General features: G+C 32.9%; 1 pseudogene; it reads right to left on the minus strand.

Annotated features, from left to right (window-relative positions):
* Positions 1 to 447: 447 nt before the first annotated feature.
* The window catches only part of LOC149145329 ((-)-camphene synthase, chloroplastic-like), a 28,798-nt pseudogene continuing 13,205 nt past the window's right edge, over positions 448 to 16,040 (minus strand).

Here is a 16,040-nt window from a genome sequence, read left to right on the forward strand (position 1 = left end):
AATATTAATTATTAAATAATTTATATTAAAAAATAATATAAATATGCATATCAAAAATAAAAAAACTGAAATTAAATTTAAGTTTGTATTTATAAATTAAATTTATAATTAAAAGCCAAAATGTGAAATCTTTGTGATTGGTTCTGAAATTTATACACTTTTTAGAGTTATCCTTTTCTCTATGTTGATTACTATGGAAGTGATATGGAATTCAATCACTGAAATAGAATAACAAGAACGCACATATTTCATAATCAATATAATAGAATAACATGACCCAACATATACTGTGGTATCTCTCTGATCCTAATGCACTGCACTACGTCCTCCAGATATGACAGAGAAATCTCGACGAAGCAAGGTGAGCTCCGTATTCAACATCGAGGTTTATTTTGTGAAATCAGAAACCTAAATTAAGTAGGAACTTGTTGTAGATTTGACGTGTGGTTACACAGGCACGGGTTCAAGGACGGTTCTCGTCACCAAATACTTTGTTTCAATGGTGGCATCACCATAACCATCTCTGTATTTGTAACCGTGATGTAAAACTCTGCAATTGTCAAAAGCAGCTTTCTTGCAAGAAACGGGAGCATTGCTGTCGGGTTTGAGTAACTCCCAATTTAGTTCTTTGAGTAAGTTGGATACCATAGCATTGATATGATTGATAGCATCTTCCTCTGTTAATCCAGGATGGTCTTTCATATAACAGGATACGGACGAAGCTTCCTCTCCACGCGCCCTGTCAGCCTACACTCACCATGCCAATTTCACTATCATCTGTGTTTGTATACACAATCAACAAATGCGGAACTTACTCCATTTGATATACAAGTTTGTCGAGAGTACCTTGTAGCATTGAGTGTCACCTTTCAGTCGAAGAATGGCAGATATCAAGTCACTGAACTTCGATGGAAAGTCAATTTCCTGCAGGATTTCATGAGGAAGGGGATCACCCAAAGTGAGGATAGGTTGCAATGTGATTAAGCGAGAACCCAAACTAATTTTCCCGTTATCCAGGTACTCCTGGAACGTTGGCAGATAACCACTGGAAATCCACTTCGCTTCTATCATATACGAATCCAAAAGAGACTCCCACTGAACATGACAAGCAAAATAAATTAACTAATCATCTCTCAGTGAAATATTTGGCTTTCTTAACTTTCTCAGAAATAAATATTTGTATATATTTGCTTTATAATGGTACATACAGCCTGTCGAACATAGTTGACTGTGTCGCGGCCTTGAACTTTCTCTTCCTCTTTCGCCATTTCGTTTACCGTGTCGTACATCGCTATGTAAACTCCTTTCATATATTCCGGAAGAGAATCTATCGACAAGGGGTCCCATCTGATCATTATACACATTAACGTTTACTCATGTCAGTTAGTGCAGTGAAAGGTCATATCGTGGTACGATTTTGGTAGTAACATGAATATTAAATTACGATTGACGTTTGAATATATCTATTACCTTAAAATATTTTTATAGTCCATCACTTTCACAACTATTTCACAACCCTTAACATGAAAATAAAATGAAGAAAAAACGAAAACAAAACATGTTACTACCAACTGTAAATTGTCACCTCTTAATTGCTGCGGTGAAGAGTTCGAGCTCCTCCATTGTTCCAAAATAACAAATTTTGGCGAAGCCAAGTCGGAATGCGGAATGTTTAGGATCGGTTGCAATGCAAGATGCAAAAGTCTAGTACCCCACGTGAATATGTCGCGTGAATGCCAGTTTAGGGAACCCATAATGTTTCCACCATCTAAACAAACAAACTTCATTTATTTACTCTCTTGATTTTTTCGCCACTCAAATTCAGTTACTTTTCAGACGATATCCAATGAGAGATCATTACCTGGAGAGAGATTGTAACTCCCTCTTTTGTAACGAGTGAAAGATTTTGAACTCCACTTTTGCAAGTTCTACGAGTTTCTTCCTGTTCATGTTTATATATATAGCGCGTCATTAATTGATTAGTATTACATTGGAACTAAATTATTAAAAGACACAATGCTTTGATACAGGGTAGTATTTCTCTCAACATATATGGATCTATGCGAGGAGCATTTGTGCATTCAACTAAAGATATTAACGAAAAACTAGTCTTTAAGTTATGGAATTAAAATTGGATGTTACATAATGAAATAATGAACCTACTCATATATAGTGTCTTGTGGAAATACTTCCATGTACATTCTTGCTTCCAGTCTCGGCAGATTTGTGTGCCAACCATACTCCAGAACATACTCTATCTGCCATCGACAAAATTGAAACTATAAAACACAGATGCCAACCAATAATGATATGTGATGTTAATTAGCTGATGTGATATTAGTATTACTGGCTCACCTCTTGTGAAAGACTAGAGGCCGCAATCTTTTGTAGGGCATCTTTTAAATACATTGTAGAGAAGATTTCGGCCTCTTCCATGAGTTTTTCGCCGGGAAAGGCAATGAGGGATGCCCGAAATAAATTGAGCACGCCTCTTATCTCTCCCTCTGTTTGAATGGCAGAGCAGGCAAACTGCTTGTCGAGGTCTTTGAAGTGTTGTAACACAACTGATATTAATGTATGATGGATTATCAGTCAATGCGTCCTCGTAAATGGCAGTTGTCAGTTATAATGAGAACGTTCAAAGAGTAATTAATTAATAAAACATGTATGTATACCTGAAGACACTGGATATCCATGTAGTCTGAGAGTTCGAAGTCCCAAGGCCGTTGAGTTGAGATCAATCAGAGCATTTTCTCTGCCACGTCCAATGCCTTTTTCGTGCCAATAGCTGCTGACCAAATAACTTTCTTGTTATAATCGTGTGTTTTCGATGTATAAAGCAGAGATTAAACATGATGATAAGGATATGGGGACAGACCCGTAAACATGATCCAATGCTGATTTGATCTCATTTTGGAAATGCCTATCGATCCCCAACCGTTCAACGCTATCGACCATCCAAAGACGTTGATGGAGGTCATTGAGGGGACTGATTAGTTCTCCATCCTCCACTGCCATCGAATTGAACATTTCTTTTACTTCCCCAATAAGTCTATGATGACGTTCACGGTAGGAAGGTGCCTGAATGACATTACATTAAATACAGTAAACCAATTCTGAACGAAAAAAGGAATATGCAGAAGAATAAATTTTTATGAAATTAGTTAACGACCTCATAAGACGTTGCCAGAGAGTCTATGACATCATCGTCCCATTGATTGTAATGATAATCGCCTACGCATCTCCTTTCAGCGTCATCGCTAGATACAGAAGTGGTCGATCTCATGCTTATAAAACGTGTTGCGGACTTCCGTTGCCTGTGCATTCCAGGATTTGAGTCTGCGCATGGAAACCAACGGTGCAACAGAAACTAGAGCCATTTGTGTTAGGCTTCTACGGTATGATACCTTTCGGCCTACTGTGATAGGTGAAGATTATAACGAACTAAAATTTGTGCCTTGGAACCATATTGCCATTGTTTATATATAGAGCGTCATGCACCCACTCATGTAATGTATTTTAATAATTGAGTTTGAACTAATTATTTTAATACATGCATTAGGTATGAAATTTTGGAATAAAATTTTGAAATAGGGTTTTTAAGATTTTAGATTAATTATTAAAAATTATTGTGTGGAAGATAGAGATTTGATTTAGATAATAATATTTTTAATTAGTATTTATATATAATAGTTTTATTTTTTTAATTAAATTGATTAATTTGAAAAATGTGATGATGGTATTAGTAAGCCATGGCATTGGGCCATAGTATTTTAACAAAGGCTATTTGCAAGGTAAAAATCTCCATAATGAAGTGGAAGTGGATTTCTATCTTTAAAAATCATATTAAACACACACGTATATAATTAATAAAAATAATGATGTTATAATTTAGTTAATGATTTTTTTTATTTTTATTTTTAACTTTGTAATTTGAAATGTATATTGAACTAAATGTTTTTTATGTTTATAGATGTTTTCTTAGCCATTTAAATTATATAGATAAATCATTTGATAACTGTTATATTATAAATATGTTATAAATTATGTAGCATTGTTATAATAAAAAATGATATAACCAAATGATTAAAAAAACCAAGAAAATGGTTTTTGAAATCAATACTATATATATGTGGAAATTATTTTAATTATAATCAAAATGAGTGAAAACAATCAAAATAAGAAATAGTTAAAAAATTTCTTTTCAATTTTGTTATGTTTATAGGCATGTCTATTTTGGGCTTCAGTTTAATGTAATTATCAATTAGTGTGACAATAAAAAGAAATGCTCTGTTAATTCTTATAGACACCAATGTATAATAAGCAAGATAAAAAATCTTGCTTAATGATATATCCATGTTGTTAAAAAAAAAATAAAAAAAATAATAATAATTAACTTGTAATTTTACTATTATTATTGCTAGATCGATATTGATAATGAGATTTTTTTTTCAAAATAATCACATTATTGAGATTTAGTTGAACCAACTAATGTGGTTCATCCGCAAGACAAAGGTAAGTAGACCACTTTCATCTCAATTCCTTACTAGTGTGGGATTCCTTACATAGGTGAAACTGTTAGCTCCATTAACCAAAGAATCAAAGAACATGCAATAGACATTAGGCACAATCCATTAACCAAAGAGTCCAAGAGCATGCAACACATTGGGCACAATCGTTCTTGAGCTTTATCTAACATGCAGTGAAGTATAAGCACCATGTCTCTATTGAGGATTCCCAAGTAATCGCAAGGGTTGATCACTTCCAACATAGGAAGGTAAGAGAAACCATTGAGATTGAGAAACATGCGATCAATCTCAACATGGATGATGGTTGGAAATTAAGCAGGAGCTAGATTCCTGCTCTTTCCTCTCGATTGTTTTTCATTTCTATTTTCTATTTTTTCTATTTTCATTTCTATGTCACCTTATCTGACTTTATCTTTATTGGTTCATTTAGCTTAGTTATTTTAATCCTTTTTTAGCTTCCTACTACTAATTCCAGAGAATGCATCTATGTTATTTAAACATTTGAGAAGATTGATTTTTTCACCCGATAAAGAGGATGAATAGTTAGTTTGAAACCTCGACCCAATCTCAATAGAATAAAAACTTTACCCCATAGATTTTAATTATAAAATAAAAACTTTACCCCCATAGATTTTTCCGGGCTTCCTCTCCCCAACGTTTGTTCTTCGGTACATTTACTTCTTGGGACACCCTCGCAGGTATTTGCGCCATTCCTTTCTTTTTTGTCTTAGATTCCTTTCGTTGTACGCATTCCCACCTTTTCTGGCCACTTTTCCATTACTTATTCATAAGCAAATATCCCTTTAGTTGCCGTTCTTGCCTTATGAGCTAATCCCGCATTTCACGGCACAGATCCGTTTCATTGTCGCTGCGTTATTAAGTTTCCAGGTGTTTGTCGTGTACTTATAAGCATAAATGCCTTTACTTGGTGCTTATCTCGTATTTACTATCATAAATACCTTTACTTGTGGGTATGCTTTTGCCTAATCTAGGTCATAATCCTTTATTTATCAGCATAGCTCCGTTTTCCTTGTCGTTTTTTAGGCGCTAATACTTCAATTATCCCATTTCTTGTCGCTATGTTATTAGGAATGACTACTACCTATAAAATCATTTACCCACGTTTTTTTGGTTCACTTTCAATGATTGTACTCTCCTAATTAAATGAGGTTGAAAAATGATGTAGAAGGATCTAATTATATTTATGAAATTTTGGCCTTCATTTTTCAATGATTGTACTCACCTACAGAAATGATTAGAAAAAATCAATTTTCAAAATGATGGTACTCAACTAATTAAATGAGGTAGAGAAATGATGTAGAAAGAACCAATTATATTTATCAAAGTTGTGCAACCCAAATAATATGTAAAGATATAAATATTTATATCCGATCATGAGCCTTAGGTTTGCTACACTTGATTTTGATAGCTATCACTTTTTAGGAGTGAGGACTAATGCCATGACCTATAACCAATCATGGTGACAACCACAAGTACATTAACTTGGGCATTCATTATCTAACAAAAAAAAGTTGAGTTTGTGTCAAACTATAGCAATTTAACTAAGATGGATGTGTTATCCAACCATAAAAACAAATAGGATTTTAAACCAAAGAAGAGTCTCAATCAATATGTGTTATGATTGGTATGGAAAAATCTATTTGATTAATGGCACAATGATTTTTCAATAAGATTTTATATTTATGATATTTCTTTTTTACTAATTTCATAACATTTATAGAATGAAAGTAAAAATTATGATCTAGTAATGTTGGCAATGAATATAAAGATTTCACAATTATTTTTCAAAATAGAGCAAGATTATTACTTCTAGTAGAAATCGAACTTGAAGAATAGAATAAATTTACTATAAATAAATGATTATGTTCTTTAGCATTTTATTTCTACACTCAAGTAGCCTTAAGATAAGTGTTCCAAAATCACCCTAGTTTTTCTCATTTAAAAGGTCAAGAAGGCTAGTAGTTTGAAAAATATTTTGAATATTAGATTGAATGCGAGTATAAGATTGATAATCTAAGACAAAGGGTGTTTCATCTACAACTCTCTTGGTGTCTCAAAGGTGACAAACTCTTTCATCCCATGTTGTTTTTGGAGGTAACCATTGTCTAGTTTCACTATGAAGATCATGGCATATTTTTCTTATTTTAGAAATATTCATTTTCTTCTTAACATTAGTCAAGAAGGAGAGAAGCTTTTGATTTTCAAGATTAGGATTGATCATCTCCTTGTAACATCTTAGTTTGATTTTCCCCCATAACTCTTTATCACCCTACATTTTTATTTAAATTTTGAAGTACAAATATTTTTAATATTATTCTTACTCATCAAAATCATATCCTCCCTTATCCCACAATGTTCAAGAAAAGACTAGACATCCTTGTTCCATCCTTGTCTTGAGCTGAAGATTGGTGGTTTGGCTAGGATTATAGCAAATTTTACGAAATCATTTGGCTTCCATTTTGTTTAATTTATTCTTCTATTCATAACCATACTTTCAATGGGTGAAGCCTTTCTTAAATAAAGAGGATAAGATAGTGATTATTTCCTTTAATCTTTAGACTACATGTTATAAATTTCTTGTTGATATGTTTTATATTACTCCCTGACTCTTTGGATATATTGCAATTCCAAGCCTCACATCCATATAAAATAATAGATGAGATGACAGCCTAAAAGAGGAGTTTCTTTTTATCCCATATCCAAAGATTTTTTGACTTGAAATTTCTTTCAAACTCATATTAATATTTCCATCCTCCAATTTTTTTTTCTCGATGCTATAACTCTCATTGAGGTTGTGATGGATATCGAGTACAAAATAATTTTATGAAGGAACTTCCTCCAAGCAGTTGTTTTCATATATGAAAGTATCATATGTGATCCTTTCAAATTTAATTATCATGACTGTATTTTTTTCAATATTAATTTTCATAGTTATCCTGAAGGGAAAATTCTTAGAGGATTATTAGTCTCTTGCCAAGATTTTAATGGCTCCTTGCTAAGAGAATAATATTTTCAATATAAAGGAGAATAATTATGACTATGTTGGTGAGCATGGGGCCAACACAACCTGCTTCTTAAAAAATCTCTTCTAACATATAATTGTATATGCCTAAAAGGGTAGGGGATAAGGGACACGCTTGCTTGACTCCAATATTGCATTTAATTTCTTCTAACCAATCATAAAAATCTAGAGGAACCATTTTCTCTTCTAACCTCTTCCACATATTTTTGTTAGGAATAGTGTCAAAATATTTTATAAAGTCAATAAAACAATAGTAGAGATATGTTTAATTATTGTGACATTATTCTACAATGATACTAAGAGTAACAAGGTCATTCATAGTTGAATGATATCTCCTAAACACATATTGGCATTTATCTATTTTACCATCAATTTATATCCATAGGCTGATCTTCATTTCCAAAATCGTTCCATATAGCTTCGCTAAAGCATGGCTAATCATAATGGTTGTATAATTACAAGGAATGATTTTATCCCCACCTTTAAAGATAGGAATAATGAGGTTTTGTGTCTAATCATGAAGGAAACCTTATTTCAGTACACAATTTAAGATATTGTGTATGTGGGGGATGAGGATAGACCATCTCATTTCAAAAATTTCAACTTGGTAGATGTCAAGGAAAATTTTAAGGATGGAAAATTTTCTTGAAGTTTCAAACATTGAATCTCACTAATTATGCAAATTATAAATGTTTATTGATATATTTGTAAAATTAATCAAATTTATAATTTATATAGTCTCTCTATAATGTTGGCGATTTTTAAGGTAAAATAATTTTATATTCCGAATCGTCTTTTATAAAATTGGAAATTGGCGAATTTCATGGAAAATTAGCCCAGAACATTACTAAAATTTTCCATGGTAGATGTCAATATCCTTACCCTTCACATTAGTTAGCCTCTTAACCTCAAACTCAACATCTTCCAAAGAAAATATATCAACATCTATAAGGAAATTCAAAATGGTGACCATGGTATCAGGCTTTAATTTTAAGAACCACCCTAAATTTATATGTATAATAAATGGGCGAATCCCCATGATACATAGGAAAAATGAGAGGCGATTTTATCAATAATATAATATGTATATATAATTTTTTTGGTGAATCTCTCACTAGATTATATTATCTTGTAAAGTCACGGCGAATCTTTCATTGGATTATAAAATCTTGTAAGACCTTGGCAAATATTTCACTGAATAATAAAACATTGTAATGTCTTGGTGATTTTTTTGTTAAAGTATGAAACCATATATGATAATAGGAGAACATATTCATTAAACTGTAATATACTAACATACATGTTTGGAAAAAAGAAACATAATTTTCTCTTCCCACAAACAATGTTGCAAGTTTCAGTGGCTGTGTTTGTCTTGTAGGTGTTGATCTTTACCACCAGTTCTGTCAAGGTAGGAGAAATTAATCTTTTCTCTACCACTTTTTTCAAGCTATGAGAGATTAATGTTTGTACAAATTTTGTTTTACTTTTCTCCCAACTTTTGTTTCCTCAAGTGTTTCCATTACTACCTTGTTGATTCCATATCAAACCAATTTCTCAAATGCCAGCCTAATTGTGACAAAGGAATTTCTTGCTTCTACAAATTTGCAGCCTCATTGTAAGGAGAAGTTGTTATATTTGTAGGGGCAATTTATAAACACTTTCATTTGCTCTCCAGGTAGTTTTTAAGCCATCAACCTTTCGGTAGTTCATCCTTCCATATGATATTTGGTCATTACACTATGTTCTTCAAGAAATATATAAGTTATGAATGTCATTCTACCATGTCATGAAGTGTTGAATCGAGGGAATCCCATACACATGAACCTTACCTGTGATCTTATGATGCAATCTTCTATTTTGAGTCATTGTGTTAAAATCCCTCCCCTTCAAGTAGGCTTTATGCAAGTAGGAAAATGAAACAGGGCCCCCTTACGTACCAATCTTCCTTTCTCTTACCTAAATAGTTGTATCTTACCCAACCAAAAAATGCTTCCTACCTTGAATTATGGAGTTTAATAGACCAACAATAAAATATTTATGTAACTTTGGTCCCCACCAACTGAACACCTTATGGCCCAACACGAATGAAGGCATGTTAAGGATTTCTTCATTAGTCTTTGTAAAGATCATTTCAATTCATATTCATCATGGCTTCCGCTAACCACTCATGTAAGGTCACTTGGCTTGGTGATGCAAATTTCTCATTAATGCTTCCCATCACTCAACCACCTTCAATTACATTCATTTCAACAATTTCATTTTGATTAGCATTTGTAAAATTTGTATGTGGTTTTTTTCATCAACAACTACTATTTTTTCTTGAATTTCTCCATCATATTCTTAAGTAGCATTGCGATGTTCATCATCATCACCTAATACATGGTAACATCCTTGAGGTAGACTCAACATGTTTATAACAAATTTTGCATCTTTATCACCAGGTATTTCAAAAACTTGGCTACAAGCCTCATCATCGTAAGAGCATCATAATTGACTAGCCAAATTCCATAACACCTAAATTCCACATTAATAGTAGAGGGTGTCAAGGTCATTTCAATAGATATGTTAGCAATTTCAACTGTTTCAAACCTTTTTACCTCTCTCCATTGCGTTCTTTGCCATCCAATTTATTCTCTCAAGCCTTAAGTGATTATTAAAAGGCCCAAAAACACTTCTAGGGGTTGCAACTTATGAGTAATGTCTAAGCAGTGCCAACACTATGTATGCCTATTGTGTTTGCCTCTTTGGTTTGTAAAAATATGTTGTTATGATGGCCATAAAAAATTAACAAGTATATGTCTGTAAGATAGACGACTCCAGGTAAAAAGTGACAAAATCGTTTAGCCAAATCATAAACAATTATTTAGTTATCCATGCATTAGGATGTGTAACCAAGGATATTCCTTTCTCACAATTATTGACATGGTTCTTCATATTTTTATTTCCCTAAAACAAATATAGCCTAGACATTGATAAACCAATTGTAATTTCACATTTTCACTCATTCGCTTGGCATTTATCCACATGCCACAATTCCTTCCAACATGGTGAGGAAACTTGTCAAAATTGCATATATATTTTGTAAACTGTATGAATAATCATTGTATGCCTTGGATAGAGTGTAATAGAACTTGGTCAGAATTTTAGGGTGTAAATTCATACCTTTGTCTCTATTTAGGATTTCAACTATTCATAATGCCAGCTCTTGATATATTTTCTTAACTCTTGCACACCCTGATTTCACCAAAATCCATCTTCGAATGGACTCAAAGTGGAGCAATGTTAGCCTTAAGTTGTATCAATTCTAGGTCATGGTCAATTTCAAGTATCTCCTTACACCAATCAATTATTTCCTTCCTTTGTTCAATTAACACTCTAATAACCCCTTTCTTCTTCTTCCTTGCATGAGGTATTTAGCCAATAATGTATTTATGCTGTTGAGTTGCATATTTTCTCACTGCAACTCTTATTAAGCATCCATTGAAGTCAACATCATCAATTTCCTTGTGCATATCCTCTTTAATTTAGCCTCTGTTAACACTAATATTCTTGGTTAAAATTGCACCTCGCACTATAATTCATGCAGAAGCACCACCTTCAACGTATACATCATATGCTCTTCAACTCTTATATCATTATGCTCTTCAAAACCTACTAGATTTAACTCCTCATTTGAGGAAGAGTTTTGTAGATGATCAACCCTTGTCACTTGCATTCTTACCTTCACAAGAGCAACATTGTTTCCTCGTGCATGACAGAAAAACATTAAACAACCAAATATTTTAGAATAATAGAGGTTGATGCAGTGCATAGCAACAAGGAAACAAAAAAATTTAAGGTAAACATAGGTGTCAAGAAACAAAAATTTAAAAGGACAGAGTTTATGAAATAGTGTTGATCCCTAACTAAAGATTCGTGGTCAGAGAAATGTTTGGAGTGACCTATAGAGAATTATTGTAAATTTGGTTGAAAAAATGGTGCTTCCATTAATGATGGTTTAGATTTATAATTCTCCATTGGAAATCTTGATTAATGAGTCCCAAGAATAAAGGTACATTGTATGAAATTATGACAGTGATCTAGAGAGCAATATTGTAAACTGAGTTTCTGCAATGGTGCTTCCATGAATTATAGATTAAATGTATAACATTCCATTAGAAAGTTGAGTGGTGAATGGTCATCGACAAGGATTGCATATGTAGAATGATGATATATGTGTCTAGGATTGATTTCATTATGATCTAGGGGCTCTTAGTTTCTCCTAGACAATGCTGGTGCTTCTAAAATGTTTAATGGCCCTGAAAAATTGATTTGATTAATGGCCTTTTTTAACATAGTTGAATAAGTTACTCCTTTGCATTATAGATTTCAAACTTAGGGGTGGGTCATGGAAAGAATTGTATGATAAGCATTACCTATTCATGTCTGATCAAATGCACAAGGGGAAATAAGAATTGTGCTCTATATGAACTCGAGGTTATACACATTGGAACATCGTTTACTGTAGACATTCTCCAGTAATCAACCTCTTTGACAGGTGTGATAGGTAATCTGTACATCAAAACTGAACCTTGTTGGACTAAACATTTGATGGTTCTTAATGTCTAAGGATTTGAAGTGTCTTTATGCGAGAGCATTTAAATATGTGTTTGGACATCATGTTTTGTATGGTAGTGAACTAAGAGTCACTTTCTAGATAATTGTATGCCTAGTGATTTTATGGACTATATTTAAACTTGTGAGAATTCTTCATTATTTTCATACCACTTTTATAATGTGTTATCAGTGTGATTTGTTTTGATTTGTTATAAATTTAGAGGTCAGGTTCTATCTCCACTATTGGTCCCCATTCCACTACTCGCTTCCCTCCCCTAGTTTATCACCTTCTCCAAAATCACAAACTCATGAGGCATTGATTACAACTGAATAGAACCAATGAGAAGTTGACAATAATATCAATGGAGTTGCAACAATAAAAAAACATGGTTAGGTCACTATATGAAGGCAATACATTAAGCATGCGATAACGCTTGCGAGAACGATCTACATAACATCAGGAATGACTGGGGGTCATTACATCAAATACAAAAAGATTCAAAGCATTGATCAACAAGAGTTGTTGTTTAAGAATAATGTATTACCCCACAAACAACACCTCATGTTTAATTTCAAATGTATTACAATGAACAACAAAGGAATTGCCAACATAAAATTCCAAGAACCAAATACATGCATAACGCAACAGGGACTTATGTGTTTTGGCAGTGGAGTAATGAAAAATAATCCAGACTGAAAAAAATATTATCTTTTGATGAATGACATATCACAACAGCTGTGTAGGAATTAAAACAAATCATGCACAAACACCACATTATCAAACATAAATACCCATTGAAAAATCAGAGTAGTTGATCAAAAGCAAAAAACTCTCAATTTTGCAGTGTACAACAAAAAAAGCAAGCACAAGATGATGACTAGACGTAGGAAAATCATGGATGCTATGCAATAACCGAGTTGCCTACATATCGTTACCTTATTCGACCAATAATACTCAAAACACAAAAGTAAAATCTACCATTTATGAAAGAGTCAAGTATGAATGTACATGGAGATGAAGATTTCTCATTAAAACACCATTACTATTTGAGAAACCACCACGGGTGTAGACGACTTTCAATCCTGATCTTCGACACTTAACCTAATGAAAACCTGAGCTAATTAAATCATCTTAATTTATGCCATCAATCACACAATAACAAAATTTTTATAGTCTACCATTTTCGAGAGAGCCCAGCTAAGATGCATATGCAGATGAAAAATTTGCATTGAGAGAGAAATCATTACTAATTCAAAACATGCCAAGTTTTACCTGTAAACTGACACTCAATCATGATGTTCAAAACCTCAGTTAATGGAAACATCCCAATATACCATTCCCACCATTCACACAAGATTTTACATCCTGCTAATTCAAGGAGAGATTAGTTGGAATATATGTATATGCAAATGAAAGTTCACCAAGGTGTAGAAGCAGTTACTCATATTTTTCACAAACCCAGTTTCGTAAGCTCCCATTATTCTTTTCAACACTTCCAACTGAAAACAATCTCTAGCAAGGTGAGATTGCAATCACTATAATTTGCACAACTTTGAACATCCAGTTGGTTGAAAGGCTTTCCATTTGGTGGTCACACAAAAATTTGAGCATTCAAGAATCAAATATTTTGAAACAAAACTTAACTCATGTTCATCATTTATATACTAAGATTCCATTGAATAATACCTTGCCCTATTAACACAATTAAGACCAGAATGCTATTAAATCAAAAGCTAAACAAGGTTGTCAATAGGATCTTACCTTTTCAGTGAAAGAGGGGTGTTGTTATCACACCCACTGGGGTTCAACTCCCCCAAGTGACATGTTCACCTCTCATGGACTGGCATAACTCGACAAGGGGTTGCTTATTGTGTATGGGACCAGTTACAAGTCCTTTGCAATTTTGGCAAAATATATACCACCCAATCATGGTATAGTTTACAGTCCTCAGGCACATCACATCACGTCTCACAACCTTAATCCAACAATCCTTGCACTTTTTTCTTCACCTAATAAAACTCCATAACAAATTATATATCCACTTGTTTATAATAAATGAATCCAATAGTAATTGGATGAAATACTCCACTTATTTTTTTGTGTTTTTGGATCTCAAATTTGTCTCTATATACTTTGCATTCATCTGTCCTATAAACTAAATGAGAGCTTGATTCTCTAGACTCAATAAACTCAAAATGTAGCTTATTAATGGTGTAAGGCCCAATCAATCTAATATATTGACTAATACTAATATAATTCAAAACAGTAAGAGTAGTCAACTAGTCAAATGAATTGACTATATATATATATATATATCTATCTATATATATATATATATATATATATATATATATATATATATATGCAAATGAAAGTTTACCAAGGTATAGAAGCAGTTACTCATATGTTTCACAATCCAAGTTTCTTAAGCTCCCATGATTCTTTTCAACACTTCCAACTGAAAACAATCTCTAGCAATGTGAGATTGTAATCACTATAATTTGCACTACTTTGAACATCCAGTTGGTTGAAAGGACTTGCATTTGGTGGTCACACAAAAATTTGAGCATTCAAGAATCAAATATTTTGAAACAAAACTTAACCCATGTTCATCATTTATATACTAAGATTCCATTGAATAATACCATGTCCTATTAACACAATTAAGACCAGAATACTATTAAATCAAAAGCTAAACAATGTTGTCAATAGGATCTTACCTTTTCAGTGAAAGAAGGGTGTTGTTATCACACCCACTGGGGTTCAAATCCCCCAAGTGACATGTTCACCTCTCATGGACTCGCATACCTCCACAAGGGGTTGCTTATTGTGTATGGGACCAGTTACAAGTCCTTTGCAATTTTTGCAAAATAGATACCACCCAATCATGGTATAGTTTACAGTCCTCAGGCACATCACATCACGTCTCACAGCCTTAATCCAACAATCCTTGCACTTTTTTCTTCAACTGATAAAACTCCATAACAAATTATATATACACTTGTTTAGAATAAATGAATCCAATAGTAATTGGATGAAATACTCCACTTATTTTTTTGTGTTTTTGGATCTCAAATTTGTCTCTATATACTTTGCATTCATCTGTCCTATAAACTAAATGAGAGCTTGATTCTCTAGACCCAATAAACTCAAAATGTAGCATCTTAATGGTGTAAGTCCCAATCAATCTAATATATTGACTAATACTAATATAATTCAAAATAGCAAGAGTAGTCAACTAGTCAAATGAAACACAGACAAGGTGTGTAAAATGGTAAATTCAGTAATCAAACCCTGTGTAAATACCTACTCAAGTTACGCCAATTATATCTATAAACCATGGATAGGGTGGTAAATTAATTCTATGAAGGGTGTGTACAATAAATGTAACATTAGCACTTTATTTCTACTTATTCCTACTTAAGTCTTTATGCCTACTATTCATATTACTTAGTCCTAACCAATAGAAGAGAGCCTAAATAATTACTCAAGAAAATCAAGGATTGAAAGGGTGTACCATACAAATTATGTATACTTTTTTTGCCAATAAATAAAATAGAAAACTCAACATCCATCACACCAAAACAGATAGTGTATGCTGATATAGGGAAAGCACATAAAATCAAGAAAAATACAGATCTCAAAATGGTTCATTGATATAATCTACAAATGGGACCAATTCTTGCTAGCCCATGTGAGATGATGAATGTAACAATAAAATCTTAGAAGCCCAATTGATTGCAAATGTGTCATGTATACATGGTATCTGTGAATGTGTAGAAGTATATTAGTGAACACGCTTTATGAAACTGTGTCATTGGCCCAATACCTGGGCCCTTGATAAGTATGGAATATTGCTTTCTAGGCTATA

This window comes from Pinus tabuliformis, chromosome X (assembly GCF_031772625.1).
Source record: "Pinus tabuliformis cultivar Carrire ecotype Pingquan chromosome X, CPIR1, whole genome shotgun sequence".
Lineage (NCBI taxonomy): Eukaryota > Viridiplantae > Streptophyta > Pinopsida > Pinales > Pinaceae > Pinus > Pinus tabuliformis.